The sequence below is a fragment of the Phyllobates terribilis genome, unplaced genomic scaffold (genome assembly GCF_046119375.1).
Source record: "Phyllobates terribilis strain yellow unplaced genomic scaffold, ASM4611937v1 Scaffold_169__1_contigs__length_4117513, whole genome shotgun sequence".
NCBI lineage: Eukaryota > Metazoa > Chordata > Amphibia > Anura > Dendrobatidae > Phyllobates > Phyllobates terribilis.
The window spans coordinates 2,419,909-2,432,800 of NW_027362929.1; the positions used below are offsets into that span (position 1 = coordinate 2,419,909).

General features: G+C 44.4%; 6 non-coding genes across 6 annotated transcripts; all 6 read right to left on the reverse strand.

Annotated features, from left to right (window-relative positions):
- Positions 1-497: 497 nt before the first annotated feature.
- On the reverse strand, positions 498-688 carry LOC141210117 (U2 spliceosomal RNA). The gene has a single exon (XR_012280295.1). It is a non-coding gene; the product is annotated as a U2 spliceosomal RNA (small nuclear RNA).
- A 1,120-nt stretch (positions 689-1,808) lies between these two features.
- LOC141210649 (U2 spliceosomal RNA) lies at positions 1,809-1,994 on the reverse strand. The gene has a single exon (XR_012280792.1). It is a non-coding gene; the product is annotated as a U2 spliceosomal RNA (small nuclear RNA).
- A 6,305-nt stretch (positions 1,995-8,299) lies between these two features.
- On the reverse strand, positions 8,300-8,490 carry LOC141209832 (U2 spliceosomal RNA). Its single transcript, XR_012280022.1, has one exon. It is a non-coding gene; the product is annotated as a U2 spliceosomal RNA (small nuclear RNA).
- A 1,123-nt stretch (positions 8,491-9,613) lies between these two features.
- On the reverse strand, positions 9,614-9,804 carry LOC141209991 (U2 spliceosomal RNA). Its single transcript, XR_012280174.1, has one exon. It is a non-coding gene; the product is annotated as a U2 spliceosomal RNA (small nuclear RNA).
- Positions 9,805-10,925: 1,121 nt separating this feature from the next.
- Positions 10,926-11,116, reverse strand: LOC141208990 (U2 spliceosomal RNA). The gene has a single exon (XR_012279200.1). It is a non-coding gene; the product is annotated as a U2 spliceosomal RNA (small nuclear RNA).
- A 1,121-nt stretch (positions 11,117-12,237) lies between these two features.
- On the reverse strand, positions 12,238-12,428 carry LOC141209992 (U2 spliceosomal RNA). The gene has a single exon (XR_012280175.1). It is a non-coding gene; the product is annotated as a U2 spliceosomal RNA (small nuclear RNA).
- Between the last annotated feature and the right edge of the window lie 464 nt (positions 12,429-12,892).

Genomic DNA, 12,892 nt, shown 5'->3' on the forward strand with positions numbered 1-12,892 from the left:
ACATTTCAGAAAAGGCATTGTAGCAAACCAAAAAAGAAATTTTAAGCGCAGCAGAGTAACCAGCTCACATACCTGTTAGCTCAGGTGAGTTTAAAAGGCTGCTGTTGATAACAAGGGCATTTGCTAAATAGATGGTGTGTGTGCAACAATATACTGAAAGGTCAATTATATTGTGCAGCTTATCTCACCACCTGTAGTTATTTAGGTGAAAGCTCCAAAATGCTTGCCTAATATGTCTGTTTATCCAAAAGGAAGTATAGAGGGAGAGCTAGATAGATAGCATTGCATTACATTACATTACATGGCAATGCAATGCACAGTTGCTGAAGTTGAACCAAAATGAGCTTGTCATCTGGCTTCTGCAACTTTTAACATGAAAAATCCAATGAGGAGAAGAAAAGCAAAGCCAAAGAGTCCATCCCAAAATCCGACAAACAAGCAAAATGAACAAAAAGCATTGAATTCAATTCTTTCTGATTTTAGAAACTGCATTAAAGAAGGGGTGCACCGGTCCTGGAGATACTGCAATACCAGGTCAATGCGTGGAGTGGACAGAGCAAGCTCTTTTTCCATCTCCCTGTTCTAAATATCCATTTAATATATGGTCCCCAGATAGGGGACGTATCAGATATTAAACTGATAAGAACAGATACTACACTTGATCTTAGCCAAAAGGCCGAGAAGCGATAACCAGAATTGGTTTCCGACTACGGTGCCACCCAAGGATTCTGAAAAGTCCATTTGTGGAGATGGCCACCTGGACTCCCGTTAAGAAGACATGCTGTCAACCTCTAGATCCCTCACATGCCTGCACTTTTCGGCTTGCTGCTGCTGCAATCCACGCGTTTTAGATCTGCATAACTCCACCTCTTTTAGCACAGTACCCTCAACCCCCGGCTGTTCCCACCCGCCTCAACACCGTTGGAAGGGAGGAGAACCAATTAAGGCGGGGGGGGGGTGGAACGAGCAGCTGTCTACCCTTAGCAGGAGGGTTGCTGATTAATTACCTCTCCTGCTGCTGCTGCTGCTGGCTGTCCAGCAGCAGACTGAAGGTGGCTGCTGCTGTGCGCAGGTATATAAAGGCTCAGAGCCTATTATGACACGCGCAGCCAGCGTTCCATTGCCACATTCCGTCTACTGCAGGCGGGATACCTGGATGGCTGAATGTCACTGAGAAGCTCACAGAGACCGCCATAAGCAACAGTTTAAAAGAATGCCACAGACTAATCAACCAAACTTTTTGGGTTGGTTTCTCTTTTATAGTCTGCAGGCATTAAATGAAAGAAGTCAGTGTTCCAGCAGAGGGAGACAACGTTTCAGAAAAGGCATTGTAGCAAACCAAAAAAGAAATTTTAAGCGCAGCAGAGTAACCAGCTCACATACCTGTTAGCTCAGGTGAGTTTAAAAGGCTGCTGTTGATAAGAAGGGCATTTGCTAAATAGATGGTGTGTGTGCAACAATATACTGAAAGGTCAATTATATTGTGCAGCTTATCTCACCACCTGTAGTTATTTAGGTGAAAGCTCCAAAATGCTTGCCTAATATGTCTGTTTATCCAAAAGGAAGTATAGAGGGAGAGCTAGATAGATAGCATTGCATTACATTACATTACATGGCAATGCAATGCACAGTTGCTGAAGTTGAACCAAAATGAGCTTGTCATCTGGCTTCTACAACTTTTAACATGAAAAATCCAATGAGGAGAAGAAAAGCAAAGCCAAAGAGTCCATCCCAAAATCCGACAAACAAGCAAAATGAACAAAAAGCATTGAATTCAATTCTTTCTGATTTTAGAAACTGCATTAAAGAAGGGGTGCACCGGTCCTGGAGATACTGCAATACCAGGTCAATGCGTGGAGTGGACAGAGCAAGCTCTTTTTCCATCTCCCTGTTCTAAAAATCCATTTAATATATGGTCCCCAGATAGGGGACGTATCAGATATTAAACTGATAAGAACAGATAAGGTTTCAACATAATTTTATTGTGCATAAGTCAGATTACAAGACAATCAATGCGAAACCTTTCAAGTACAAAAAAACCCATAAAAACATTTAACAATTATACATTACAGAGAATAATCAATATAAAATAGAATTCCACATATAAAAGCACCATCTACGGTTCGCTTCCTTCTTGCCCATATCTTTTACATTTTTTAAATAATAAACATACATTTCACTAAAAGCCAGTTTAATACAATCAAGCACAGAAATAAAATCACGATTAAACAATAAAATATTCCTTGCTTTCCAAATTGCATTCTTGGCACAGTTTATTATACACCAGCAGATTTCAGATTGGTATGCAGTAGGGCAATTAAAAAGTCCGTATAAAACATATTCATAATAAAAGTCCTTTAAACCGCAAACCCACTTTAAAAGAATCCCCAATTTCACCCAGAGTTCTTGTGCAAAGGTGCAGTTCCAAAAAAGGTGCATAACGGTCTCATCACAATGGCAAGAGTCTCTTGGGCATTTTGCCCGTGCCACCAGGCCTCTCCGGTGTTGGAATTCTCTGGTTGGGAGGCACTGGTGGACGGACATCCAGGCAAGGTCTTTATGGACATTGGCGAGGAACTTCCCGAAGACATTCCTCCACACACGTTTGGATCTGTTCCATGAGTAGTTGCAAACTGGGGATGTCTCTTCTTCTCTCCTCAAGTGGACAAATAGCTTCTTCCGGTCCAGAAGGATGTCAGCTCCAAGGTCTTTTAAATTATGAGTCTTTATAACTTTTTCTAAAATAATAAGGTGCTTTGGTGGACACAATAAAACAGGCGCTGATAAGGATGGCCTAAACCATCTCTTAAAGATAAAACCACACGTGTATTTTAAAAACAGGCCAAAAGTAGTATCAGACTTAAAAGCTTTAAAACAAAAACAGAAAAAATTTACATATAAAAACAGGCGAAGATCGGGAACATCTTTTCCTCCATTCTGCTTTCTCTTATACATTTCTGATCGTTTAAGCTTTTCCATTTTAGAGCCCCATATAAACATAAAAATACAACGAGTTAGTTTTTTTAGCATTAAGTCAGAGGGAGGATACACCATGGCAATATATAAAATCATAGGTAATAAAACAGATTTAATAACAAGGACTTTCCCTTCGATCGAAAGATTCCTCAGGGTCCAAAAGGAAAGTTTCTTTGCCATTTTATCTTGAACCTCTCCCCAACTCACAAGCCCATCATTATTTGCATCAAATACAACCCCTAAAATTTTTACATTGTCATATTTCACATTAACAGTCGGTAAGTCATTTCTATCCCACGCCCCCATAATCAAACACTCAGTTTTATTAAAATTCATTTTAAAACCAGAAGCTTGACTAAAAAGATTGGTGCACAATACTACTCTCCGGAGTGAAGCAGGATCAGTGCAAATAGCCGTCACGTCATCCATATATCCAAGCACTTTAACCTGAGCCCCTCCCCCTCCTGGGACAGGAACCCCCCGGACTACCTTGTCTTTCCGGATCATGCATAAAAGGGGTTCCATAGCACAAATAAACAGAATTGGGGATAATGGACATCCCTGCTTCACTCCGGATTCCAGTGGGATAAAATCAGTTAAAAAACCATTGACAGAGATTTGTGAAAACATATTGTTATATAAACTCTTAATGCGAGATAAAAACCAGTCTGGGATTGCCATTTGTTTTAAAACTTTAAAAAGATATTCATGAGAAACCCTGTCAAACGCTTTCTCGAAGTCTAGCGCCAACAGGGCCAGCCCTTGATCCCTGTCTTTACTGTACCATATTACGTCTCTGATCGTATTTAGGGTCTCTGTAATACTCCTCCCTGGTACACCACATACTTGTTCGGGTTGTATTAACACATTAATAACAGTTTTAAAACGACATGCAATAATCTTAGCTAAAACCTTGTAATCCATGTTAAGGAGGGTGATAGGTCTCCAATTTTTTAGGTCGTCCCGAGCGCCCTTCTTCTTGTATATTAAGGACACTATCCCCCTCCTCCATGACTTGGGTAACTTATCACACAAAAAAACCTCTTTAAAAAGTGCTAAAAGATCCTCTTTTAAAATATCCCAAAAGGATAAATAAAATTCCACAGGAAGACCATCAGCTCCTGGGGCTTTCCCTCTTGAAAAACTTTTAAAAACACTAAAAAGTTCTTCTAAAGTAATATCTTTTGTTAAAAACCCCTGATCTGCAGAATTTAGCCTAAAATCCAGGACATTAAGAGCATCTTGTAAAAACATATTATTAACACTTTTTTTGCTAAAAAGGTTTCTATAAAAATTAAAAGCTACCCTCTTCATACCTTGTATTGTGCTATCTCCATCTAGGCAGGTAATCGTTTCTTTCCTCTCCACCACTTTTTTGAAAAAGAAACGTGTACACTTTTCTCCTTCTTCTAAAAATTGCACCTTAGAATTAAATATTATTTCCTTCCCTTTTTGTTCAAGGTATGACTGTATCTCATTTTTAAGGCTTACAATATCATCATGCACCTCTAAGCCTATCTCTTTGAATTTAAGGAGAGTCTGCAGTCTAGTATTCAAATTTGCATAGCCCTGCTTCTTCTGCCTCGCCTTCCTCTTCCCAGCCCTGATAAAAAAAAGTTGGATCTTGTCTTTAATCCCTTCCCACCAGGACAGCATTTTAAAATATGGGGGTTTGAGCTGCCTCCATTGTTGGTACTTTTTGATAAAATCTGACCTTACCAGGGGGTCTTCCAATAGGTGTACCCCCAGGCGCCACAACCCTCTATTCACCTTTAGTTCCCCCTGGTATTCTATCTCTAATTTTAATATGTTATGGTCAGAAAATAAATTAGGAATTAAAACAAAATATACAGGGCTAAAAGTTTCAGATAAAAAGATAAAATCGATCCTGGAGGTCACTCCCCGACCGGACCACGTAAATCCCGGGTCCGTCGGCGATAGCGACCTCCAGGCATCGCGCAACTTAAAATCTGTCTGCAAATTACTTAATAAAAAACATGATTTATCTAATTTACGGATCGGGTCACCTCCTCCTCAGCGCTCATTTACACTGAGGCAATTAAAGTCCCCAGCTACCAAAAGAGGAGATGACCCTACACAGAACAACGGTAAAATCTCAAACAATTGTATCCGTTCTTGTTTATCTGGCGGGGCATACACATTTATAACACGAAAGTTAAAATTATTAAAACATAAATGTACTAATATAGCTCTGCCGGGCACAATCTCAGTGACAGAGGAGATTATAAAAGCATTACCTCGGCAGAGCAGACCCACACCAGCTGATTTATTCTCATTAGAGCCGGACCAAATGGAGGGCCCTAGTTTCCAGTCTTTCTTTAGCTCATTATACCGTAGTCCGTGTTGCAGACCGCATTCCTGTAGGAAACAAATATCAAAGTCTAATGTTTTGAAAAAATCAAAGAGAGCAGCCCTGCGGACAGGGCTCTTTAAAGATCTCACATTGAGTGAGAGACACTTAATAGATGGCATTTGTGTCATGGGGGAGGGGAGTCATCCATTATATCCCCTGCAGACCCCGTCAAGCTCTCGAGTGTTGAGGAGAAGCAGAGAATATTCTGGGGGTCCGAACCGGATATCGGATACCCGGAGGAACCGGGTTGCCATATATCATCCCTGGCAAGGCACACATCAGGCGAGTCTGGATTAAATGCCGGAGGATTGTCCGCTCTCAACTTTTTTCCACACGGCTCAATCACGTCACTCGTGCAGTCATCCTCCGCTATTGCTGTATGGCCTCTCACTTCCTGAAGACTCTCCAGGTCAGACATGAGAACCTCGCCATCATTGCCACCTGCTGGACAAAGAACCGTGGTCTGCTGGCACGAGTCCCTAGGTATGTCTGGGGTCTTCGACACAGAGCCCCCCACCGCCAACTCATTGGGGGCGCCCTGCTCCAACACACCAGGGACCATCGACGCAGTGGTCTTCTCCCTGACGGGAGAGTCACTCTGCTCCGGTCTTTGGGTGGTCCGCCCTCCGCCCTTTTTCTGGGACTTCGCCACAGGAGGATCTCCACGGGGGAGACCCGACTCCTGCTCCGTCCTCTCCGTCTCCTTCCTCGCGCCCTTGACCTTCTCCGCCACCTCCTCTGTTGTGGAAACAGAAGGACGAGGCTCAGGTCCTTTACTGGTCTCCGGAACACGAACTGGTCCTTCCCGTGGCATAGGTCCTCCAGCAGCTTCCGCATATGTTCGGGTCTTGGTCTTCAGTGGGCACTTCCGAAATATATGGCCGTCCACGCCACACAGGTTGCAAGAATCCTTATGGGGGCAGTCCTTAAATAAATGTCCTAGTAGACCACAGTTATTACAACGGAATGCCTTGGACTCTGCACAATTGCTCTGGACATGCCCCATTTTCCCACAATTTCGACAGTACATAGGCATGCCAGCATAAAATAAATACCCCCGACTTTTCCCGATAGTGATAGTAGAGGGGGGGTGATGTGTTCCTCCATAGCCCTGGGGATCCTTCCGCAACCGCACAAGAAACCTCCGCTTCCCACCCCAGAAGCCAACAGAGTTCTTCACAGGCCCAATGTATCTCACCTCATCACAGTGACGGCTCAAACAGGTTTGGATGTCCTGCCTCTCCACAAAAGGGTTGGGAAAATACGTTGTTATTTGTACCTCCTCATGGACGAAAAGCAGGGAAAACACCAGGCCATCCATCTCATCTCTCCAACCATGCTCGTTCACCTTCTGGACCAACTGTTGGCAGCATCCTTGGTTCTTAAAAGTGATGGTATAAATACCTTTGAGTTCATTGTCCTGGAAGCAAAAGATGTCATCTCTGTCGAACTCCAGGATCCCAAGGAGGATGGTATTGCAGACGAAGCGGATTCCTTTCTGCTCTCTGAAACTTTCCAAGACCTCGATACGGATTGTGTTCCTCATCCGGGGCTCTCCCGATGCAAAAGAAATTGTAGCAGGCATCCTTCCACGAAAGCGTACCAACTACAGAAGAAAAGAAAAAAGGCGTGAGCCTTTTTAAGGGATCGCTACACGTTGTAAGGGGACTAAGCCAGCTCCCTAATAGCAGCAGGGGGGTGAAGCCCCACCGTAAGGTGGGACGATCCCCCCAGGCCAAGGAGCCGGGTACCCCAAACACCTATCAGCCAAGACCAGATGCAATGCCTAAACACCACACCCAATCTTAGCCAAAAGGCCGAGAAGCGATAACCAGAATTGGTTTCCGACTACGGTGCCACCCAAGGATTCTGAAAAGTCCATTTGTGGAGATGGCCACCTGGACTCCCATTAAGAAGACATGCTGTCAACCTCTAGATCCCTCACATGCCTGCACTTTTCGGCTTGCTGCTGCTGCAATCCACGCGTTTTAGATCTGCATAACTCCACCTTTTTTAGCACAGTACCCTCAACCCCCGGCTGTTCCCACCCGCCTCAACACCGTTGGAAGGGAGGAGAACCAATTAAGGCGGGGGGGGGGTGGAACGAGCAGCTGTCTACCCTTAGCAGGAGGGTTGCTGATTAATTACCTCTCCTGCTGCTGCTGCTGCTGGCTGTCCAGCAGCAGACTGAAGGTGGCTGCTGCTGTGCGCAGGTATATAAAGGCTCAGAGCCTATTATGACACGCGCAGCCAGCGTTCCATTGCCACATTCCGTCTACTGCAGGCGGGATACCTGGATGGCTGAATGTCACTGAGAAGCTCACAGAGACCGCCATAAGCAACAGTTTAAAAGAATGCCACAGACTAATCAACCAAACTTTTTGGGTTGGTTTCTCTTTTATAGTCTGCAGGCATTAAATGAAAGAAGTCAGTGTTCCAGCAGAGGGAGACAACGTTTCAGAAAAGGCATTGTAGCAAACCAAAAAAGAAATTTTAAGCGCAGCAGAGTAACCAGCTCACATACCTGTTAGCTCAGGTGAGTTTAAAAGGCTGCTGTTGATAACAAGGGCATTTGCTAAATAGATGGTGTGTGTGCAACAATATACTGAAAGGTCAATTATATTGTGCAGCTTATCTCACCACCTGTAGTTATTTAGGTGAAAGCTCCAAAATGCTTGCCTAATATGTCTGTTTATCCAAAAGGAAGTATAGAGGGAGAGCTAGATAGATAGCATTGCATTACATTACATTACATGGCAATGCAATGCACAGTTGCTGAAGTTGAACCAAAATGAGCTTGTCATCTGGCTTCTGCAACTTTTAACATGAAAAATCCAATGAGGAGAAGAAAAGCAAAGCCAAAGAGTCCATCCCAAAATCCGACAAACAAGCAAAATGAACAAAAAGCATTGAATTCAATTCTTTCTGATTTTAGAAACTGCATTAAAGAAGGGGTGCACCGGTCCTGGAGATACTGCAATACCAGGTCAATGCGTGGAGTGGACAGAGCAAGCTCTTTTTCCATCTCCCTGTTCTAAAAATCCATTTAATATATGGTCCCCAGATAGGGGACGTATCAGATATTAAACTGATAAGAACAGATACTACACTTGATCTTAGCCAAAAGGCCAAGAAGCGATAACCAGAATTGGTTTCCGACTACGGTGCCACCCAAGGATTCTGAAAAGTCCATTTGTGGAGATGGCCACCTGGACTCCCGTTAAGAAGACATGCTGTCAACCTCTAGATCCCTCACATGCCTGCACTTTTCGGCTTGCTGCTGCTGCAATCCACGCGTTTTAGATCTGCATAACTCCACCTCTTTTAGCACAGTACCCTCAACCCCCGGCTGTTCCCACCCGCCTCAACACCGTTGGAAGGGAGGAGAACCGATTAAGGCGGGGGGGGGGGGGTGGAACGAGCAGCTGTCTACCCTTAGCAGGAGGGTTGCTGATTAATTACCTCTCCTGCTGCTGCTGCTGCTGGCTGTCCATCAGCAGACTGAAGGTGGCTGCTGCTGTGCGCAGGTATATAAAGGCTCAGAGCCTATTATGACACGCGCAGCCAGCGTTCCATTGCCACATTCCGTCTACTGCAGGCGGGATACCTGGATGGCTGAATGTCACTGAGAAGCTCACAGAGACCGCCATAAGCAACAGTTTAAAAGAATGCCACAGACTAATCAACCAAACTTTTTGGGTTGGTTTCTCTTTTATAGTCTGCAGGCATTAAATGAAAGAAGTCAGTGTTCCAGCAGAGGGAGACAACGTTTCAGAAAAGGCATTGTAGCAAACCAAAAAAGAAATTTTAAGCGCAGCAGAGTAACCAGCTCACATACCTGTTAGCTCAGGTGAGTTTAAAAGGCTGCTGTTGATAACAAGGGCATTTGCTAAATAGATGGTGTGTGTGCAACAATATACTGAAAGGTCAATTATATTGTGCAGCTTATCTCACCACCTGTAGTTATTTAGGTGAAAGCTCCAAAATGCTTGCCTAATATGTCTGTTTATCCAAAAGGAAGTATAGAAGGAGAGCTAGATAGATAGCATTGCATTACATTACATTACATGGCAATGCAATGCACAGTTGCTGAAGTTGAACCAAAATGAGCTTGTCATCTGGCTTCTGCAACTTTTAACATGAAAAATCCAATGAGGAGAAGAAAAGCAAAGCCAAAGAGTCCATCCCAAAATCCGACAAACAAGCAAAATGAACAAAAAGCATTGAATTCAATTCTTTCTGATTTTAGAAACTGCATTAAAGAAGGGGTGCACCGGTCCTGGAGATACTGCATTACCAGGTCAATGCGTGGAGTGGACAGAGCAAGCTCTTTTTCCATCTCCCTGTTCTAAAAATCCATTTAATATATGGTCCCCAGATAGGGGACGTATCAGATATTAAACTGATAAGAACAGATACTACACTTGATCTTAGCCAAAAGGCCGAGAAGCGATAACCAGAATTGGTTTCCGACTACGGTGCCACCCAAGGATTCTGAAAAGTCCATTTGTGGAGATGGCCACCTGGACTCCCGTTAAGAAGACATGCTGTCAACCTCTAGATCCCTCACATGCCTGCACTTTTCGGCTTGCTGCTGCTGCAATCCACGCGTTTTAGATCTGCATAACTCCACCTCTTTTAGCACAGTACCCTCAACCCCCGGCTGTTCCCACCCGCCTCAACACCGTTGGAAGGGAGGAGAACCAATTAAGGCGGGTGGGGGGGTGGAACGAGCAGCTGTCTACCCTTAGCAGGAGGGTTGCTGATTAATTACCTCTCCTGCTGCTGCTGCTGCTGGCTGTCCAGCAGCAGACTGAAGGTGGCTGCTGCTGTGCGCAGGTATATAAAGGCTCAGAGCCTATTATGACACGCGCAGCCAGCGTTCCATTGCCACATTCCGTCTACTGCAGGCGGGATACCTGGATGGCTGAATGTCACTGAGAAGCTCACAGAGACCGCCATAAGCAACAGTTTAAAAGAATGCCACAGACTAATCAACCAAACTTTTTGGGTTGGTTTCTCTTTTATAGTCTGCAGGCATTAAATGAAAGAAGTCAGTGTTCCAGCAGAGGGAGACAACGTTTCAGAAAAGGCATTGTAGCAAACCAAAAAAGAAATTTTAAGCGCAGCAGAGTAACCAGCTCACATACCTGTTAGCTCAGGTGAGTTTAAAAGGCTGCTGTTGATAACAAGGGCATTTGCTAAATAGATGGTGTGTGTGCAACAATATACTGAAAGGTCAATTATATTGTGCAGCTTATCTCACCACCTGTAGTTATTTAGGTGAAAGCTCCAAAATGCTTGCCTAATATGTCTGTTTATCCAAAAGGAAGTATAGAGGGAGAGCTAGATAGATAGCATTGCATTACATTACATTACATGGCAATGCAATGCACAGTTGCTGAAGTTGAACCAAAATGAGCTTGTCATCTGGCTTCTGCAACTTTTAACATGAAAAATCCAATGAGGAGAAGAAAAGCAAAGCCAAAGAGTCCATCCCAAAATCCGACAAACAAGCAAAATGAACAAAAAGCATTGAATTCAATTCTTTCTGATTTTAGAAACTGCATTAAAGAAGGGGTGCACCGGTCCTGGAGATACTGCAATACCAGGTCAATGCGTGGAGTGGACAGAGCAAGCTCTTTTTCCATCTCCCTGTTCTAAAAATCCATTTAATATATGGTCCCCAGATAGGGGACGTATCAGATATTAAACTGATAAGAACAGATACTACACTTGATCTTAGCCAAAAGGCCGAGAAGCGATAACCAGAATTGGTTTCCGACTACGGTGCCACCCAAGGATTCTGAAAAGTCCATTTGTGGAGATGGCCACCTGGACTCCCGTTAAGAAGACATGCTGTCAACCTCTAGATCCCTCACATGCCTGCACTTTTCGGCTTGCTGCTGCTGCAATCCACGCGTTTTAGATCTGCATAACTCCACCTCTTTTAGCACAGTACCCTCAACCCCCGGCTGTTCCCACCCGCCTCAACACCGTTGGAAGGGAGGAGAACCAATTAAGGCGGGGGGGGGGGTGGAACGAGCAGCTGTCTACCCTTAGCAGGAGGGTTGCTGATTAATTACCTCTCCTGCTGCTGCTGCTGCTGGCTGTCCAGCAGCAGACTGAAGGTGGCTGCTGCTGTGCGCAGGTATATAAAGGCTCAGAGCCTATTATGACACGCGCAGCCAGCGTTCCATTGCCACATTCCGTCTACTGCAGGCGGGATACCTGGATGGCTGAATGTCACTGAGAAGCTCACAGAGACCGCCATAAGCAACAGTTTAAAAGAATGCCACAGACTAATCAACCAAACTTTTTGGGTTGGTTTCTCTTTTATAGTCTGCAGGCATTAAATGAAAGAAGTCAGTGTTCCAGCAGAGGGAGACAACGTTTCAGAAAAGGCATTGTAGCAAACCAAAAAAGAAATTTTAAGCGCAGCAGAGTAACCAGCTCACATACCTGTTAGCTCAGGTGAGTTTAAAAGGCTGCTGTTGATAACAAGGGCATTTGCTAAATAGATGGTGTGTGTGCAACAATATACTGAAAGGTCAATTATATTGTGCAGCTTATCTCACCACCTGTAGTTATTTAGGTGAAAGCTCCAAAATGCTTGCCTAATATGTCTGTTTATCCAAAAGGAAGTATAGAGGGAGAGCTAGATACATAGCATTGCATTACATTACATTACATGGCAATGCAATGCACAGTTGCTGAAGTTGAACCAAAATGAGCTTGTCATCTGGCTTCTGCAACTTTTAACATGAAAAATCCAATGAGGAGAAGAAAAGCAAAGCCAAAGAGTCCATCCCAAAATCCGACAAACAAGCAAAATGAACAAAAAGCATTGAATTCAATTCTTTCTGATTTTAGAAACTGCATTAAAGAAGGGGTGCACCGGTCCTGGAGATACTGCATTACCAGGTCAATGCGTGGAGTGGACAGAGCAAGCTCTTTTTCCATCTCCCTGTTCTAAAAATCCATTTAATATATGGTCCCCAGATAGGGGACGTATCAGATATTAAACTGATAAGAACAGATACTACACTTGATCTTAGCCAAAAGGCCGAGAAGCGATAACCAGAATTGGTTTCCGACTACGGTGCCACCCAAGGATTCTGAAAAGTCCATTTGTGGAGATGGCCACCTGGACTCCCGTTAAGAAGACATGCTGTCAACCTCTAGATCCCTCACATGCCTGCACTTTTCGGCTTGCTGCTGCTGCAATCCACGCGTTTTAGATCTGCATAACTCCACCTCTTTTAGCACAGTACCCTCAACCCCCGGCTGTTCCCACCCGCCTCAACACCGTTGGAAGGGAGGAGAACCAATTAAGGCGGGGGGGGGGGGTGGAACGAGCAGCTGTCTACCCTTAGCAGGAGGGTTGCTGATTAATTACCTCTCCTGCTGCTGCTGCTGCTGGCTGTCCAGCAGCAGACTGAAGGTGGCTGCTGCTGTGCGCAGGTATATAAAGGCTCAGAGCCTATTATGACACGCGCAGCCAGCGTTCCATTGCCACATTCCGTCTACTGCAGGCGGGAT